The 10,783-nt window shown below is 40.2% G+C and overlaps 1 long non-coding RNA gene across 1 annotated transcript; it reads right to left on the minus strand.

Annotated features, from left to right (window-relative positions):
- Positions 1-1,147: 1,147 nt before the first annotated feature.
- LOC122224933 lies at positions 1,148-7,362 on the minus strand. The gene is made up of 3 exons (XR_006205035.1): positions 7,160-7,362; positions 1,520-1,643; positions 1,148-1,344 (listed from the first exon to the last, which is right to left on the minus strand). It is a non-coding gene; the product is annotated as an uncharacterized LOC122224933 (long non-coding RNA).
- Positions 7,363-10,783: the final 3,421 nt, after the last annotated feature.

Here is a 10,783-nt window from a genome sequence, read left to right on the forward strand (position 1 = left end):
GCAGTTAGGCATGAGGAAACCTTTCTAGAACCCCCCCTCCCCAGGAGAGTCCCCTAATGTACATGACTGCTCAGAACAAGCTGGGGGTTCTGTTGAGGAGGAGGAAGGAGGCTGCTATGTCCATTTCCTACAGAGAAAATGGAGCACTCTTTCTAATACACAAATCTGATCTTATCGTTTCCTGCCTAAAATCCTTCAATGGCTGTCACTACTTTCATGCAAAAGCCCAAAATTTTTATATATGTGCATACAAAGCCTTTTATGCTATGGATCATCTACCTTCCCAGCCTCGTTTCTCAGACTGCCCTCTATCCTGCAGTCATACTGGAAACGCTTGCATTTATACACTAAGCCAGGCTCTCCCCTCTATTGCTTACTTCTGAATGTCTACTGTGTCTTCTGTCTGAAGAACACTCTGCTTCTTCTGCCTTCCTCAGCTCTTTTTGGGGAATGCCACGTTTTCCTTGGCCCTGCCAAGTGTCCACACACCTGGTACTTTCCCCTATGGTATCTGACTGTATTCAGATGACCAAGAGTCTCTCCTCCTGGGCTCTGTGCTCCAAGAGGGAGAAGTCTGTGCTACTGTAAGGAGCTGTCTGGTGTCCTAACTAAGAGCTCAGGTTCCAGCATCAGGCAGCCAGGATTTGGCTCTGGGCTTCACTACTCATAGTTAGTGATGTTGCACAAGTAATTTAGACCCTCTGGGCTTCTGTTTCCTCATCTGTAAAGTGGGAACAATAATAATAACTAGTTTATAAGATCATTGTGAGGATGAAGTGAGATGATTCATGTAAAGCACTGAGCACAGTGGCTGCAGTCACAACCAGAGAAGAATTAGTATTTGTTCTTCGTGAGCTTTTGTTGGCGCATCTTCTCGTGTTCCGAACGCTCATGGATCCTCCTGTTCTAGAACTGGATCGCCTCCGTGCTCACGAGGCTCTCATTGCAGGACACACCTGCTTCCACTCTCCCTACCTTTGGTTGTCTCTAGTTTTCTGGCATCTCCTCTATTTTTCTGATCTTTAGGAAGATTACACCAAGCAGTTCGATCATCTCATTGCAAAATGCCCGATTATCTGGCATGTGCTTTTTAATACATTCCTTACAGAATTCACTCCTTTTAGAAGTTAGTTTATTGGTGCAGATGTCATACCAAAACAATAGTACATTAGAAAAGATAGATCTCCACCCCCTCACCTCTGTAATAGCCCAGGTGTTAGCAGTCCTGGGCTCATGTGGCAGGATCAAGGGACAGAATTCTTCCATCATGCCACTTTTTCATCTCTAGAGAATCGTCCTTGCCCATATGGTTCAGATGGCTCATCACATCACCTCAGATGCCATCTAGGCAGCAGGAAGGAGAAAAAAGGAGGAGGAAGGCATGTACCTTCTTAAAAGTACAACCATGGACTTACAGATGACATTTCTATTTATATCCCATTGGCAAAGACTCGTTCACTTGGGCATCCAGCAGCAAAAGAGGCTGAAAAATGTAGTGTTTCCATTAGCTGTAACATACCCAGCTAAAAATGTGCAGCTCCAGATCTTTAGGAGAAAAGAAGACAGATGTCGGGGCAAATGCCCCAGCACAGCTTCCTCTCTCTCTACCTCTTAAAGGTCCCTCCAATCTCTCAGATCTGAAACTAGAGAATCATTTCTACTTTTTCCATTTCTGTTGCAGTCACTCACAAAAGGCCATTCATATCATATTTTAATCTATGCTATTTTACATCTTAAAGTATTTTGTATCAATTTCTATTTCCTGTTGCCATCCAAATACAGACTCTCATCAGCCCTTGCTTTTATTCTCATCAGCCCCATCCAAAGGTCTAAACTGATTATCTTTCATGTCCTTCAGGAAAGGTCATAGTCAAACTCTCTCCATTGACAAATGGCATTGAACATAGTTTTCTGTTGCCCTCAATAAAGATGCCCACTGGAATAAATTTTCTGACCTTTGGTTCCTCCTTAGGAGGGCATATAATGAATCACTGATCCTGCCACTTTGACTTTCTGCCCACATCCAGCCAAATCTCAGGGACCCTGGCTCAGCCCTCTTCCTTCCCAGAGAACTGTGGTCCACCAGTTTATATCATTTGTTTCGCCGCCTTTGGGGAGCCAAAATGGCAAAATGTTTTGCCATTTTGTCCATCCTTGATCAAACTACAAGAGCCTTTTAACTTGTTTTTCTGAAAATACCCTATCTTCCTCTAATCCATTCTATACAGAGCCAAATTAATCTCCTTAAAACACTGATGTCATTAAAAAAAAATCTCTTCTACTTTAAAATTTCTAAATGGTGGGTCATTTATCACAGCAGAGATAGCAAATGTGTGTTGCCTTGTTCAAGGCCAACCTCACTAATCAGGATGCTCTGTTCTGCTCTACCTAGATGAAGCTGCAAAATCCTTTTCTATAGTTGGTACCACCAGCTGATTGGAACTTGTATGAAAGATAAATCTAATTTATCACCCCTAGCCCTCAAAATTATTTTCACAAGCTGGACTTTAAGTGTGCTCCATCTCTGAATATTTTGCTGTTCAATATATGTAAACCCTGTTTCCTCAAATAGATCACAAGTTCCTCATTCATTTTTTTTTTTTCATTAAATTTCTGGGTTCTGCTCCCAGAGTTGAGGCAGATACCTTTCATAGGCATTCTCAGGTCAAAGAGGAGATGTTGAAGGTGCTGAAGTCTGAGCTGATGGGTGAAGGAAATGAAGTAGAAGGAAATCTGAACTGTCTTCAAAAAAGGCAGTAGAAAGCTATAATTAAAAAACCGGTGCCAAGTGTGAGATCTAAGGAACATGGCAAGGTCACAAATGGAAAAGGAGAGCTCAGGAGCCAAAAGGATAGGAAGCAAGTCAGGTTGCAGAGTGCAAATTGGGATGAATGATTCACAAGTAAGCTTGTGGAAACGCTTCTTGGAATTGTCAGACCTGCCTCTGTGCAGGACCAGCCATTAATAGAACCATGCATGTGATACACATTAATGCATAAATAAGCAGAAACAGAAATCAAAATAATGCTGTCTGATCTTCTGTTGAAATGCTATGTTGAACAAGAAATATCTATAGTTTCTCTCAGTCTCCTATCCCAGTTTACACAAAAATATTGACTTGGCAACTTTTAAATTAATGGTATATTCCTAGACGTCTTTAATATTGTATTTAAGCCAGAGTGGAAAAGGTAGCTCTCAATACATGCACTAATAATAAAGCAGACTTTGAAAAAAGTGGCAGATGGAAACAAGAAAGACTCCGCCCCAGGGACTTTTGCAGATTAGATCCCCATGAAGTCTTTGTTGCCCCTCTGCTCCTGCCAAGCCTGAGGGACGGGCTTCTTGCTGCAGCTGCTTTTGCAAAAATTAATGCCTTGCTCCTGCCAAGAAAGCAGGTGACAAGCTCAGCAGCTCTCCTTTGGTTTTCTCCATGGCAGGAACATGTGCCCTGTGAGTAGGCATTTGTTTGTGTAATCAGTAGGACTGCAAATGCAAAGACAAGGAGATGAAGGTGAGTCAGGAAGGAAAAAGTGGCACCTGGGAGCGGAATAAAACACCAAAAAGCCAGGGGATGGGAACAAGGCCAGCTAGCATTCACCCATGTTAATGAGAGCAAGTTGACTCATGCAACCCTGGGAACAGCGAAGATTGTTTGCATGTACATGATGAATCATCTGATGTATAAGTCAAGCCACCAGCTATAATTAATCTTGTGCATCAAAACAAATTTGGGTATTTTGAGCATGAGCTAATGAGATTGACCTGTATGATCATGCAGCACTTATAACTGGGTAAGCATGTCAAGGACAAGGAGGAATCTGGGGGTGCCCTTGGGAAGTGCTTTTCCTCGTGGCCTGCAATCTCACCCATATGGTGCTCCATGTAGGGTGTGAACATCGACAGTGGGTTGGACTGGATGGTATTTGCCCCACCCATGCTGCCCTCAATTCCTCCTTTATTTACAGTGCTATAACGTCCTCTAGAATACAAGGACTGTAAGGTATGCTTATGGTTCTTTCTAGTTTGCAATGGATTTTCATAACTGATTGTAGCATTTAGCATGCTAGAGTGACCAACTGCTGGTTGTTGTCATTCAAATTGGTAGTGGACATTTGTTGGGTTTTGGCAAGCCAGCGTCTATTCCACATTCCCTTGATAATAGTACCTGGTTCCTTGAAGATTGATTCCTCCTGATTAGAGACAGCTTTGCAAGATTACAGTCAAGGTGCCCTGCTCTGTCTCCACTAAGGAACAGGCATATGACCCATGCCATTCATGGGCTCCTTCCCTACACTTTTGATCTTGGCCAGGATGACAAACAGCCCAAAAAAGAGTAGACCCATTTTGTCCAGCAGTAGCTCCCAAGAAAGAAAGGTCCCAAATGGATCTTTATTGGGAGCAGTAGCTGAGTCTATTCTTTTTACTGTTTCATATCCTTCCCCAAATTTTCCTTTTGTTTAAGTAGGCAAGAATCAGTTTCTGCTGCTTGTAACCAAAAGCCCCTAGATGATACAGATTCATGTACCCAAAGTTTCTACTACAGATATTCAAGGAAATGGAGATTATTAGTAAACCCAGCAAATTGATTACATGGACATTGGTTACAAAAATGTCTATGTATTTTACAAGACTCATTACTCAACACCAAGTCCTCTCTTCCCTATCAGCAGTGTCTTGAAGTTTGTCTTCTGATTAATTTGTTGTTTATTTCAAATCCTTTATCAAATATTTCCCAAAGTATAATAAATGGGAAATATATCAGCGGAAACCTTGCTTATCAACAAATATCTTTCACCCTGACAGGCCTTCTAGGGGTAGGGGTTTAGGGCTGGTAGTACGTAGTTTTCTTATAATATATGAGGTATGTATTTAACTCTTGGGGTATGAAAAGACAGGCAATCCCTGTGGAAGAGAAAAACACAGCAAAACATCCAAAAATAATGGAGAAAAGGAAATAAAAATAATATATTTTATTGACTCAAAGGAACCATCAATGCTCAGAAACACTCTTACATACCACTAAGTAAAAAAAAAAAAAAAAAAAAAAAATGCTCCCAGTCAATTTATGGCACCCTATCCCAACATCAGAGATATTGCAAAAAATGCAAAAAAAAAAAATGTTTTAAAGTGATAACTTTTGGTAATAAAAATAACAGCTAAATGTATGTAATCAACTACATGATAGCTCTGTTACAAGTGTTTCACATATATTAATTAATTTAATCCTAACAATCTGATGAGATATATGATATGTTAACACAACTAATATCCATAGTTAGCCAAACAGATGGCTTAGGCTTAGAATAAATTGAAAATGGAGTTATTAATGCTTTTACTCAAATTGACAAATTTGTGTTTTAATCAAAGCAACAAAATTTTGTGGGAAAGTATTGCTTTGATGTTTTCTTTATGACATTAATTTCTAAGATGTAGCCTTGTGTCATGCTCAAAAATTCATTCTTAGTTTTGTTTCAATCTTTAGAATTAAAAAAATATACCATTGTTTCTAATCCTTGTTCCATGAATCTTAAAAGGCCCTTGGGCCAAAAGCAATTAATATTTTGTTTAATTCCCTATATGTAGTCCTGGTTGTGTAGGATTGAAAAGCAGTGTTACTAAGCAATTCTTTAAAAATATTTTGTGGAATACCACTGTGGAGATGTTGTGTTATAACCTGAAAAAAATCCCAGGGCTCAAGGAGCCAGTCTCAACATGGTAAACATTCAAAGAAACACAGTTCAGTAACCAGGTGTGATCACTATCTTTCCCTTTCTTGCATTTCTCAAAGAATGCTAAAGGGGATCCAGGTCATAATTCACAACATCATTTCTTAAGTGTTTCTTTTCTCATTCTCCTCCTTCTAAAACTGTCATGCATCTCAAGGCTTCCAGAAGACACTTCACCCTTCTTTTCTTGTATTCAATTCCCCCCAAAAACTATTCTGGGCACCCCCTATCATTATAGGCTGTTCTCTTTTCTTCCCCTCTCCCTTTATTTTCATCATTTACAACTTCTTTTAAGAAAGCCCCAGCCCCAGGGTGCCTGGTGGCTCAGTTAGTTAAGCATCTGACTTTTGATTTTGACTCAGGTCATGATCTCAGGGTTCGTAGGATTGAGCCCTGTGTTGGGCTCCATGCTAGGGAGCCTGCTTGGGATTCTCTCTCTTTCTTCCTCTCTTTCTCTGTCTCTTCCCACTCCCTCTCTCAAAATAAAGGAATAAACTTGAAAGAAAGAAAAGAAAGAAAAGAAAAGAAAAGAAAGTCAGCCCAGCCCCCTCTGATGCCATCACTGTTTCTTGCCCTTTTGGTTTTCCACCGTCTGGGAAGGACCATGAGGTGAATATCACATTAAAGGAGAGATGCTGAATACCCTTTGTAAGAAGTTTTCGTAGAGCATGTAGGTCAGGAAATAGGCAGAACATTTCCTTCTATGGTAATGATATTTTGGTTTTTTTTTCTTTAATTTTTTAAAAATGTACTGTGGTCATTTATGTTGGTAAACATTAGGTACCTCTTGAAGATTTACAATCACGTTAGCATTTTAAAAGTACTGCGAAGTCTTATAGCAAAGAAGTCTATTTATCTTTGTTTTATCCAGTCTTTCTGAAATGTACTTAAAAATCTTCTTTCTCTCCCCCACCCCCTTCCACATACACACGTAAGTACCCATGAATGCCATTTTGGTAGAGTGGCCTTAAACTATTAAAAAATACATAACAAATTATAAGTGTTGAAGTACACTTATATACATAGAATGGTAGGATGGATATTTCAATGAGGACAGCAATAGTTTGAATGTGATCTGTGCTTTTCACAAAACATGGAAAGTAGTGCCACATTGCCTTTCATATTGTAGTTGTGACAAGACAACTTGCCCAGAATAGTCACCGGCTGAGTCTGTCCAGCCAATATTTGCACAGATACCAGTTGCAGATCTGGTTCTGAACAATAGTTGTCCTTGAATTTGATTTTGCCAAGATGTTTTGTGTTATTACTTCCCTGGGTATCTTGATTTACCTTGGACATCAGCCAGCTCCTGAAGCTAATGTTGGATATTAGCCCATTGGCCCATTTGCTATTACATAAATTTAATGTCATTGGGTATGGAGAGTATGATTAGATTGTAGATGGACTTGTCCATAGCTAGAGGTAATATGTACCTGGGCGTCTGAGCAAGTTTCCATGTGGGATCATCTGGAAAAGATTGGAAAATAGCACCTGAAGCCACACATGTTCACTTAGACATCCAAAGCATTGCATAGATTCAGACAGTGGCTGATGGATAATTTGCAAATTGGTGAAGTTTTAGTTGGATCTGGTAATGTTGGAGATCTTTCCATACAAAGGTGTAGAGAGTCATCATTAACTTGAAAAAGACAATAGAGAAACAATTCTTAGGCAATTGAGGAAGCAGATTTGAATATTATGACTCTTTTATTGCCTACTTTACTTTGAACTGTTGTTATCTAGGGCAATGCTGGAGGCCAAGATACAAGTCCATGTAATTTGTTTAAGGTTTGCACCGAGTCAGTATAAATGATTGCATTCACTAACATTTCCACATGAAATTCACTGGGAGTCATTGGACATCTTTAAGAAATATGCATCTAAAAAGTTATTCGACTTATACAAAATTTGGCAAAAAAAGAAAAAAAACCCATGTATGCAAAATATGCTATTGGTTATTATGTTATATCCATATATAATAATCAGTGCTATCTACACAAGGTTTCCAATTCTCCTTCTGGACATGTGATAAGATTACATCTCTTTGTCCACTTTATGCTAAGTGAGGCCACATGACTAGCTTTAGCAAGAAAATATAGAAACAAATAACACATCACTTCCAAGCAGAAACTTTTAGGACTAGTGTATAATTTTCTATGGTCATTTTTCCTTTTGCCTGGATCCTGGACTGAGTACAATATGGAATAGAGCTCATAACTGACCCACAACAGACACATATAGTGAGCAAGAAACGAAAAATGTTTTTAAGTCACTAAGATTTGTTAACTGTTTATTACTGTAGCTTAACCCAGCCTATTTTGGCTGCTATGCCACACAATGAAACTCTAGACAGTCCATGAAAATCACAGAATAGAAAAATATTAAATAATGAGAGTTTTAACAAACTTGTATTCAGCCATTGCAAACTATGAACGAAATGAGGGTTCCTAGGTGGATCTTTGGAATTGTGAAGTTGGAAAACATTCCATTAAATTGATACCTTTGTGGGTAGAGACTAAAAGTTTACCTTTAGGTTTAACTGCCTTTGGGGAACACTTTTAGATTCAGATCTGTAAAGTAACTAAATATTCTTTTTCCTTGAAAAACAATTCCTTTGTTCTGGGCTGGAGAAAGGGCATTGGACCACTTCTCCAAGAGATGGGGAAGCCTAGTGATTCCCTGTATTGGGGAATAAGCTTGCCCCAGCCACACAGAACCCAGGCCTCAAGCTGAGACCCTATGAGCCACTTGACCTGGTTGCTGGAGGGCCCATAGTGCAGTTTGAAAAAAATAGCTGAGGAAAGAGTGTGTCCCTTCCTCAGGCTCCCTTTGGACCTATGAATGTCAGTTAACAACAAAGGACAGCTGACTGTAACAGGGCCACTAGGGAGGGTGCACCCTGAGAGAAAAGCAATAGAAAGCCCTCAGCTAGGGTCATGGTTCAAAGCATTAAAATTCAGACGTCTCAAGGAGATACAGGGGATACTCAACATCCACCTTCCCATATGTGTGTTCTCATTCTTACCTCTAGAGGACAATTCTCAGCTTGCAAAATGCCTGAGATATGTTGTCATGATGATATAGCAGGAAAATGGACGTCTACGACTGGGCAGAACTATCTTTTGTGCTCTCTCTGAAGACAAAGGAGGGTGGGCAACAAGTTAAGAAAAGCTCACCACGGGAAGCTTTTCTCTGAGAACGTAAGCAGTCCCAACAGAGTAAAAGAGAAAATAATTATCTGGAAAAGCTATAATTAATAGTGTCAGATTTAACCTTTGTTCCAATATGAGAATGTCTGCCCTAAGACATCACCCAAGACCTAATGCTCTTTCTACAAGGAAGATTGTGCTTAGGTGTGGAAGTCAGGGCTTACCCCATCCAGTGCCCACCTTCCCAGAGGATGGTGTTCCTTCTAAGGCAGCCTGCCAACGACTCCAATATTAAGCAGGGGTCTTGTTGTTCTGTCTTCTAGCTGTTACCAAGTTAGCTCTTTCTGTCCTGCCTCCCAAAAAACCTATTGCCAGCCCTGGTGCACATTAACCAAATGTAAAATGGTTACTCAAACCTGAGACTATGGTACAAAAATATTTAAAATACAAGTTGGAGAATCCATGTGATTGAGATGTTCGTGTGAAGGAGTGAAGTATTCACGCATGTGCATTCATTGATGCATGCATGTGCACACGTGTGTAGGCAAGGAGGGGCGTGTGTGTTTCATAGAGAAATATCCATTCAAGAGAGCATTGACAGGGGCTCTGAGAACTTACAGATGGGGGTGGAAGTGGAAATCCACATTTCAGTGATTTTTTTTCCTCCTTCACACACAAGTGACATTTTTTCAAACGTCTATTCTGTGAGCAAAAGGAGGAGGGACATATGTCAATGTTAAGTGCTTGGGAGACGAATTATGGAGCAACACTACCCACTTAACTTATCGCAGCTCTATGAAAGATTATAGGGTTTGGACTATTTCTGGCTACACCCGAGCGTCTTCTGAAAAGTGGAAGTAAAGTCGTTACGTGGAATGGGCATTTTATGCATTTAGTAATTTGTCTTGAGCAGAGTCTAGACACCCTCCCGGGAACGTGAGGGAAGGTAGTACTTTGCTACAACCTTCAGTACTATTGAAAGAGGAAAGGCAAAGTCCATCTGGGAGACCCTGTAGGTAACGGTCCCAGGAGTTCTTGGTTTAGGCACTGAAAGCAAAGGGAAAAACGCAATGACCTGGTGTCCCCATAGAGGCCGGGCCTCACCCACAGGGGGAGAGGCAGCCAGAGCCAGCGGGACAGTTCAAGACCTCTACTAGATCAGGGCACCGCCGATGTTCCTACCTGGGCAGACTGAAAACGGTAGTTTAATCTCTCTGAGCCTTGGTTCCTCCATTTAGCGAGTGGGCACAATCATTTTAACACCTGGAACAGCTAAACATTTAGGAAAAACTGCCTATGTGCCAGGAACCAGAGTACTACACATTTGATTCATTTGTTCTCCCTACCTCTTGTGAGGTGGGTAATATTTGTATATTTCATTGATTCTACGATGTGACTTTTTTCTTTCATTATTTTGACATTATCTGTTATCAGGATGCACCATGTAATTGATAAGAAAGCATGTAAGTCATGATTCGATTTATACTTTTAGTTCTTTTTTAGTGGCACATAAATTGGTGATATGTTAGATTCAATGAGGAAACTGAGGCCTGGCCAAGTCAAATAATTTGCCTAGGATCATACAGCTAAAAAGTGGTAGAATGAGCACTTTAATCCTTTAATCCAGGCTGTTTCTAGAGTTGACTTTCTTGTAACAATCTCCCGATTCCTCCACTTACTAGCTGTGTGACCTTGGGCAAGTTCTTAACCTCTCTGTGCACCCATTTTTTCATCTGTCAAATGGTCATACTGAGAGTAACTGCTTCATAGGATCATGATGTGGATTAAACAAGTTCATATAGGTAAAGTTCTTAAAATAGTGGCTGACATATAAGAGCTCAATAAAATTCAGCTGTTAGCTTTAATCATTTTAGAGAGAAAGCCAGCATCACTTGTTATGAAGAGAAA

Source organism: Panthera leo, chromosome B4 (genome assembly GCF_018350215.1).
Source record: "Panthera leo isolate Ple1 chromosome B4, P.leo_Ple1_pat1.1, whole genome shotgun sequence".
NCBI lineage: Eukaryota > Metazoa > Chordata > Mammalia > Carnivora > Felidae > Panthera > Panthera leo.